The following is a 9,227-nucleotide window of genomic DNA, read 5'->3' on the forward strand; positions in this document are numbered from 1 at the left end:
TCCTAAAGCTCCCTTAACTAATTTCTGGCTTTTCCTGGGGGGAATCTTACAAGTATTTATAAGTCATCTTTTCAAGCTCTCCTCCGTGTTCTCCTTCCTGAGGCAGTCGCTCAGGAAGTTGCTTCACCGCTGTCTCTAGGGCTAAATGTCCTTGGTGAAGACATTGATTCTGTGCCCAGAGCCCTGCATCCTGGGACTCCCTTAAGATGCCAACATTTGAAATGTATTTTTGGAAAAAACAAACAAACAAACAAACAAGTAACTTAAGACAATAACTTGGTGGAAATAATAATGTGATCCAAATGAAGTATCCTCAATTGATGTTTATGTCTCAAGAAATTGTTTCTACTTTTATTATTTTTAATTTGGAAATTTATTTCAGCCAAATGTCCCTGCCTTGTACTATTTGTAGTATAGAGGAGTTGGAAACAACCTTTAAATTGCTGCCACATTTTCACTATGGTGAACTCCCCAGAGTATGATGATTTCATTGGCAGAATACATACTGGAAGGAGAAAACCAGGAAAAATGAAAAAAGAAAAGAAAAGAAATGAAATATATCTATCTACTAATAAATTATTCAAAAAGCAAAAATAATTAGCATTTGCATAAATAGTTATAACACTGGCAGATGACGCACCCAAATGATCAACACAGAAAAAATACAGAATTTGAGATATATTCATTTTGTTTTAAGAAATCATCTATCCAAACCAAATATTCAGCCCGACACAAGTTGTTAATTTTCATCACTGCCATCTTGTTTTGAAGTCAATTGCTTATGATCATGTTATTTTTAGCCAAATTACCTGGAGGAAGCCTCCTCCCCAGTTCTGAGTCACTTTCTGTCACTCAGTTTCTGAAGGTGTAGTTTGCAGGTCTCGGTCATTTTCAGAGCATCCAGTGGAAACAGGTCTCACTTCAGGACACGAAGAGGTGTTGACCAGTCGCTGCAGCCTATTGGATGTGGTCACCTTTTCCTTCAGGGGGCTCTTCCCAGCTGCCCTCCCACCTTCCTCAAGACAATTCAGAGGACCTGGCAGTTCGGTCAGTTGCATAGAGGGTCGGTATTGGAAAACCCTAGGTTGAATAGCAATTTATAATTAAAAAAATATTAAAATGTATATTATCAAACAGCGTTTTATAGTTCTACAAGAACACACTTACATCCATTATTGGTTGTTTAATTCTGCTAACAATTCCATGAGGTAGTCAGAGAAGAATTCGTTTGACCATTTTACAGATGAGGAAAATGGGTTTTAGAGCTGGAAGGAAACTTCAGTATAAATTTAAAAGTCCAGTTCCCTCATTTTCCATGGTGTGTGAAATAACCCACACCCTTTCATATGGTTTGTTGTAAGCAGAGACGTTCTATCCCCTGACCCTCACCCAACAAACCCCTTCAGGGAAGCAAAATACACACACAGATATAGAGACATATTTTTCAAATATGAATTTATTCATATGAGTTGAAATATATTATTAGTTGCATCAGTGACAGCAATGAGCCTGCTGAGTGCCAAAACATGCAATTTGAAGTTAGGGGCAACCACGGTGTTTTTGCCCTCAGCATCAAGTCATTTCTCAATTCTGTTTGGACTTTACGAAGTTTGCAATGTACTGGTCCACCAGGTGTGGTAAGCTGACTTCTAAGAAGGTCTCCAGATCCTTACTTCTCAACATCCTTGTCTAAGCGTAGCTTCCTCCTTTGAATATAGGACGGAGCTAGTGACTTGCTCCTGATGAGTAGAATGCAACAAGGTGAGAAGATGTCACTTCTGAGATAAGATTTTGAAAAGACTGGGTGGGAGGGAGAGGAGCATGGGTGACGGGTATTGAGGAGGGCACCTTTTGGGATGAGCACTGGGTGTTGTATGGAAACCAATTTGGCAATGAATTTCATATATTGAAAAAAAAAAAAAAGACAAGACTGTGACTTCAGTCTTGCTAGCACACATGTTCTCTGGCTCTTCTTGCTGGCTTGCTCTGGTGATGCCAGCTGCCCCAGTGGAGACATCCGTGTGCCAAGAAACTGAGAGAGGTCGCCAGTCAATAGGCTGTGAGGAACTGAATCTTATCACCAGGTGAGGGAGCTTGGAAGCAGATCCTTCCCCAGTGGAGCTTTAAGACGACTGCAACCTTGACTGCAGCCTGGGAGAGACCTAGAGAAATAGCTAAGCTTTGCCCATATTGCTGACCTATAGAAACTGTGAGATAGGAGCTCCTGGTTGGCTCAGCCGACTTTGGCTCAGGTCACGATCTTGCAGTGCATGGGCTTGAGCCGTGCGTGGGGCTCTGTGCTGACAGCTCAGAGCCTGGAGCCTGAGCCTGCTTTAGATTCTGTGTCTCACAGTCTCTCTGCCCTGCCCCAGCTCGCACTCTGTCTTTCTCTCAAAAATAAAGAAAAGAAACTGTGAGATAGCAAATGTTATTTTAGCCACTAAATTTTGGGATAACTTGTTATGCAGCAATTGATAACTACTACACCAGGCAAGCAGCTGCAAAAGGTAATAGCGGGTTTTGTTTTGTTTTATTTTGTTTTGTTTTGTTTTTTAACAACTCCCTTTGCTGTCTGTGGACTCCTTTGAATTTGGCAGAGAAGGTAGGCAGGGGAAGCATTAGTACATTTTCCCTGTAAAGTCAATAAACTCAACGGCAGAAAGTGACGAGTATAACATCTCCAATGTTGTAGCCTGTGTAATAAAACACACTTGAGTGTACTTCTTGGGTTTGTTACAGTGTAAACTACAAATACGGACTTTCAAAAAGTCAATTTTATGTGAAATGTTTATGGAAATCGTGGAAGATGACACATGTAGTGGAAAGAGCCCAGGTCTTAAAATTAGACTGACTTCTGGAGACTTGGTTTCCTCATCGTAAAATTGGAATAATAATCCTTAGCTCATGGGTTCTAAATGGCATAGACACTCAGTTCAATGCCTGGTCAGTTGATGTTCTTTCCTTTTCTCATGGCAGGTGATAAAGACAAGGCCCAGAGACATGAAGTGACTTGATGTACCCAATGAGGATGGGGTCTAGGACTTATCTCTAATCTGATAGACCCCAAATTACTGAGCTATTTGAACTCTGAATCCAGATCTCTGGCTTCCTCCACATCACACAATGAGCCCCAACCCACCGATTTCGTATGTCTGGCTCCCAAGAAGAATTCTCCTTGGGACTTGTGTTAAAACCAAGAACTCTAGTGGAGTTCTTAACACACTGAGAACAAAGGCTTACAAAGATAGATGGAGGAAGAACAGTATTTCTTTTAGATAAATCCACATTTAAAATGCCATCTTCCCAAACTTAGTCTTTCCTCCACCCTCTATCTCTGATTTTGACATTGATAGAGAGCTTTCAAGAGAGCAGCATAGCTCAATTAGATGAAGCTACTAATTTGAAGGAACAATACATAATGAATGGCACTTACGTGTGGTGATTGTAACAGCAACTGCCTTCTGCCATTTTTGTCCTTGAAACATTTTAGCTTGTCTTTTCTTCCCCTTGTGTATTGTTAGGACTATTGCAAGTGGGTGTGGGAGAGAAAGAAGGAGTGAGAGAAGTGAGCAGAAGGACTGCCTTGGGAGAGCAAAGGGTATAGAAAAAGATGAGCCTGATGCTAGGCGTGCATGGAGCCGGTAAGAACACCCAGACTGCTCAAGAGGGAACTGGGTCCTTCCCCAAGTGCTCAGGTCTGGGTGTCCCTATCCACAGGATGAACAGACTCAAAAAAAACAAAAACAAAAAACACCATCCTTCAAGCCTCCCGGAGCTCTTTGAATTAGCACAGGACCCTGCTCTGCTTCCTCTGTTCCTTTGCTTCTCATCCTATGAAGACTCAGGCAGAGAACTGCCACCAAGCCAATCTCGTGACCTCTTTTCAGCGCACGACTAACATCCTCTTGGGCATTAAAAGGAAAAAATTCGAGCTTACGAGTAACCGAGTGCACATTCTTCTATAACAAAACCATCGGGGTAAATATGGTGCAAATGAAAACGATCTACGCGTAAAGAAGTGAATGATAGGATGACAACCACAGCGCCGTGTATGATCGTTGCTCACTCTTCCTCCCCTTATTTTACCTGGAATATCCCCGTCACTGCTGTGTTATACTTCTTGACAGTGCTTCAAATCAAAACAATTTGGGAGAGAAAAAAAAAAAGCACTTGCCCAAACTTTATAGATCTTTCAGAGTTTGCATCGTGTAGTGGAAGAACCATTGCCAATGAGCGGAAAGACCTGGTTTTCTAGTTTGGGCTCTGGCGCTCATTAACCAGCGAGGTTATAAATAGCAGTGTGATTTTTGCAAGGCTCTCTTCTTCCCGCTGTGTCCAAGGCAAATCCTAAAATTCCCCCCTCCCGCATCTCCATAAGCATTATCCTGTCTGTATCATGTTCATGTCTCATCTGCATACTTCAGCTTAAACGTCACATCCTAAGGGAAGCTTTTCCCAGTCAAATCCCCCCATTGTTGTCACATATCCATCTTCGCGTTCCTTTTAGTACTTACCACGACGGTGATTATTTTCTCTTTTGTTGTTTACTTGCTTTTTGTAAGTCTTTTCCATCAGAATTTGAACTCTCTGAGGCCAGGGATCGTTCTGTCTTCTTCAGCATTATACGCTCAGTGCTCGGCATGACACAATGCCTAGCACATGGTTGGTTTGTAACAAATATTCGTTGAAGCAAATAAATGAATGAAGAACCAAATTCTTCCGTATTTATCCCTTACCTAAAGTCTTTCAAAGGCTGTCAGAGCCTATTCGAGAAATGCCAGATTCTTTGCATGTCATCTGGATGTGAGTCTTCTTCTCTTTCTCAGCATTAAAAAATTGCTTGCATTTCAAATTAAGCCATATTCTTTTTAGCCTCTCTTTGTTGCACATGCAATGTTTGCCTAGAATGTTGGCCACTACCTCCCCTAGACCTGATCCTCTTGGCTAAGCTCTATTTGTCTTTCAAAACTCAGTTCAGTGTCCCTTACTCTGGAAAGCCCTTTCTGGTCCCTTTCTCTTCTCTGTCTCTCCTTCCCTGCACCTGTTGGTAACCCACGCTTCCTTCTATTGTAGCACATGTCATACTCAGATGGGATTTCCCCCAACTACAGGGTTTGTTTTTTAAGGGCCATGGTTGTTTCTTACGACTCTCTGTCTCTTTGTTACTCAGTACATAGTAGATATTAAGTAAAAGTTTGTGCAATACATATTAGTGAATGGCTGACTCACTCCTTCTGAATGGCATAGGAGTGTAAGAAGTTCCATTACTAAGGGCACACCCTATAGAATGCACTCACAGTCAGGTAATAACTCAAGTACCATTTAGCACTAAACTCAAACATCCTATTACTATGGCTCCGTTTAACATTTTAAACCACCAAACCTTTGGCTTTGCAAACCGGTGGTCCCTTGAGGCCATCGTCTCCAGAAATGTTGCATAGATCCTGGGCAGCTTAAAGCTGTCCTGATTTTGTCCTTGCAAAAATAATGTAAACCCCAACTGGCCTTTGGAGTTAGTTATCTGTTTTTAACAATAGAATTGGCCGCGTGGAAGACATAAGTGCATGAAACGGTCAAGCTTTCGTCCAGGTGTCACGTGAACTCTTGGATGACAGAACCCTAAACCTTAAAAGGTGTCAAATGGACAAGCTGAGGGTCCTACGTGCCTTGTCAGGTGTAGCTGATGATCCACGGACAACAGAACCATCTGGACCTCAAAATACTCGGGACTGAGCAAGTCTTTTGTGTGGAGACAGTGGCAGGACAGTTCTACACTCAGCCTAGCCAAAGTGAACTTGCCTGGAGTCTCTTTCCGCTTTTTCGTTTAAGTCTTGACGATCCCTTCCTTTCTTCTACCTTGTAAAGTGAGGGAGGAATCAGGTTGATTTGAGGTGGAGCCGTGTTTCCCCTAGAAAAATATTAAAAATAATAAAAATAACACCTTATATTTATCTACTCGTCTAATGTTGTATAATTGTAGGATGTTGTCATTCGTGGAAAACAACTGTAAGCATGATGGAAAATTTGAAACTGTGTATTTGGAAATAAAAAATAAGTCTTTTAAAGCAAGGTTTCTCAGAATTTGTCCAAAAAACACCTGGGATTTTTTTGTTGAAAATACAGGCTCCCAGACCCCCGAAAGACAGAGGAGGTGCAACCTCTCTGGGTGCAGCCTGGGAATTCGCATTGTTTGCTGAGCTCCCTGGGTGAGTCTTAGGCACCCTCAAGCTGGAGAAGCTTCATTGAAAGCAAGTGACTTTTTTGTTAAAGGGTAGCAAGGCTAGGGAGGTAATGTCAGGACAAGTGTCCCCGGGAACATGTAACCAGAGGATTTGGGCAGGATTGAAAAGCTAGGTTATTTTAGAGAAAAAGAATGAAAGAAACTCAAGATCCTGAATTGAAAGGGCTAAAGTTTATATGGTGGAAATAAGGCACTGACTACAAAGGGTGGCCTATTTTTCCCAGCGTAGGGATAGGGTGTGTGGGCACAATTACCATCATCAAAGACTTGTTCCATGCGTCACTAAACAAAAAGTGCTTCTGGGACCACAATCGCCTATTATTAGAAATGTAATAGTCATATCTTATTTTAAAACCTGTTTTTAATCTATTGCCACCTGTAAAACTAGACTAAACAGATCAAATGTTAAGTCTATCTAAAAATACTCTGAGCAGAAACATAATTAGGGTTCTAATTAGGATTATCATTTAGTAGGCTATGTAGACAAGCCTGAAAAGATAAACCCCTGTTTCAGTGGCATTAAGTTCTAAGTATTTATCAGATTTATGGGCCTAAGCCACGTATTTGGGGGGCAGTATAGAAATTAGGTTGAACAAGTTTTTAAACCCAAGTAATGACTGCAATTTATTTTCACTTGAAGAGAGTCCAAAGTGCAGTGATTTGAAGAGACCAAACAAAGTGTCGTTTGAAGGTTTCTAGCTCATGAGAAAACTAAGCTATAGATCTTACGCTCTCCCAGTCTTCAGATACTGCTTCAGGAGAGAACTCAGATCATTTCTGATTTGCTTTCTCAAGGTTATTGGATTTGTGCCATATGCTATAGAACAGTGTGAAATCCCTCAATTTGATTACACATCATAGGAGCCACTCTCTGGGCAGAAGACAAAAAGTAAATATTTTCAGACATAGCCGAAACTTCATTGTTTTTTATACTAACAAGGAAACTCAGTAGATTTTGTTTCAAACATACTCGTTTGTATTTACATATTAAATGACCATATTAAAGTCACTGGAAGAAAACATGAACTCAAAGTTAACCATTTGAAATAACTGACATCCCGGGGTCTTAGGTAGAAACCCACCCCAAAATGAGAAGAAAAATGTTTCAGCCTTCCTATCTGGTTCACCGACTCAAATATTTCCTTCCGGAAACGACTTCTCAGGCAGATGAGAAGAGCTAGCTAAAGGGAAATTATCTTTTCTCTCTTTCAATTACCTGTCCAACTCAGTTTCCTTGAGATTGGAAAAAGTTATTGAGCCCTTCAGTTGAAAAGATGGAAGTCATCGAAGGGAGTCTCAACATCAGTCGTCTGCAGACCCAACTGGTGCGGTCACTGGTCATGTGGACTCTGTGCTCTCAGGCCAGGAATGTGTCCTCTCTGGAACTGGTGAGTCTACCCAGTTCGTTATCCCAAAAACGTGTCTCAGAGATCTCACACCTGCTCCACCCACAAACTAGCTCTGTTCTCGTAAACTCATAAATGTCGCTACAGTTCTTCAAGCAGAAACTTGAGAGGCATCTTGACTCTTTCTCCCTAACAACGTAAGTGCCTGCCAACAGATGAATGGATAAAGAAGATGTGATATATATATATATATATATATACACACATATATATATATGTGTGTGTATATATATATATATATATATTCACACACACACACACACACACACACACACCAAAATATCATTCAGCCATGAGAAAGGAAATCCTGCCATTTTGGACAATATGGAGGGAACTAGAGAGGGCTTTACGCTCGTAAGTCAGACAGAGAAAGACAAATACTATATGATGCTGAATGCTATCACTTACATTTGGAAAAAAGACAAACTCACAGAAACAGAGAGTAGAATGGTGGTTGCCAGGGGCTGGGAAAATTGGGGAGATGTTAGGTCAAAGAGCACAAAGTTGCGGTTAGAAAAGTTCTGAAGCTCTAATGTACCACGTTGTGATTCTAGTTAACAATACTGTATTATATACTTCCAAGTTGCTGAGAGACTAGATCTTAAAAGTTCTCACCACAAAATGAAGTGGTAATTATTCAACATGCTGGAGGTGTCAGCCAACTCTATGGTGGCAATCATATCGCAATATATCAATGCGTCACCTTAGCACATTGTAAACTTTCAATTTACCCAATGTTATATGTCAATTATATCTCAGGGAAAAAAAATCCAGACAAAAAGAGCAAGGAAATCGAAGGACAGATGACGAGGAGATACTGCTGTTTGATGGTGAATTCTCCACCAATCACCCGGACCATTGGGTTTCCTCTTCTTGGTTAATCCTAGCTTTTCCACTTACTGAAGCTCTATGTTTTCCTCCTACACTTCTATCCTTAAAATGGGTACATTTTAAGGATGGAGAACTATTTTGCTGAGCCTTTGAGAATACAGAACTTACAGGGGCAGCAGAAGGTATCATAAGAGATATTAAGTTAGCAGGTTGAGCTAGAGGGTGAATGCAGAGATCCGAACCCACATAACTTATCTCAGAGCAATGATACCGCTTGACTGTTGGGCTTAGAGGAAATAATAAGAATGATGTCTGCCGAATGACTAGCTCTGTTCTCATAAACTGCACTAGATGTCCTGACATGGGCACTATTTTCCCAAATCAAATGTTCGGTCAGCTTTCTTTCCTCTCTCTTTTCTTTCTAAAATTAGTTAAGCTGGGTGGCTGGTGACACAATGACCACAATGGATGTGACCTCATTGTCATGAAAGTTACAATACCATGGGAGGCAGATTTCAAACAAACAATTTCACAAAGTAGTTTAATTACAATTATAATAAGTTACATAAAAGTTTATAATGAGAGTGAATGACAGTGTTACCTGACTTGATTTGAAGGAACAGCAAAGTTATCTTGGAAAATGACATTTCAAAGAGATCTGAGGGATAAGAATTGCCTTCCTAAATGTCTTATAGAAAATGTTATAAATGTTTTATAAAATGCAGCTCCTAAATGCTTTGTGAAAAGCT

The sequence above is a fragment of the Panthera tigris genome, chromosome A1, assembly GCF_018350195.1.
Source record: "Panthera tigris isolate Pti1 chromosome A1, P.tigris_Pti1_mat1.1, whole genome shotgun sequence".
Classification (NCBI taxonomy): domain Eukaryota; kingdom Metazoa; phylum Chordata; class Mammalia; order Carnivora; family Felidae; genus Panthera; species Panthera tigris.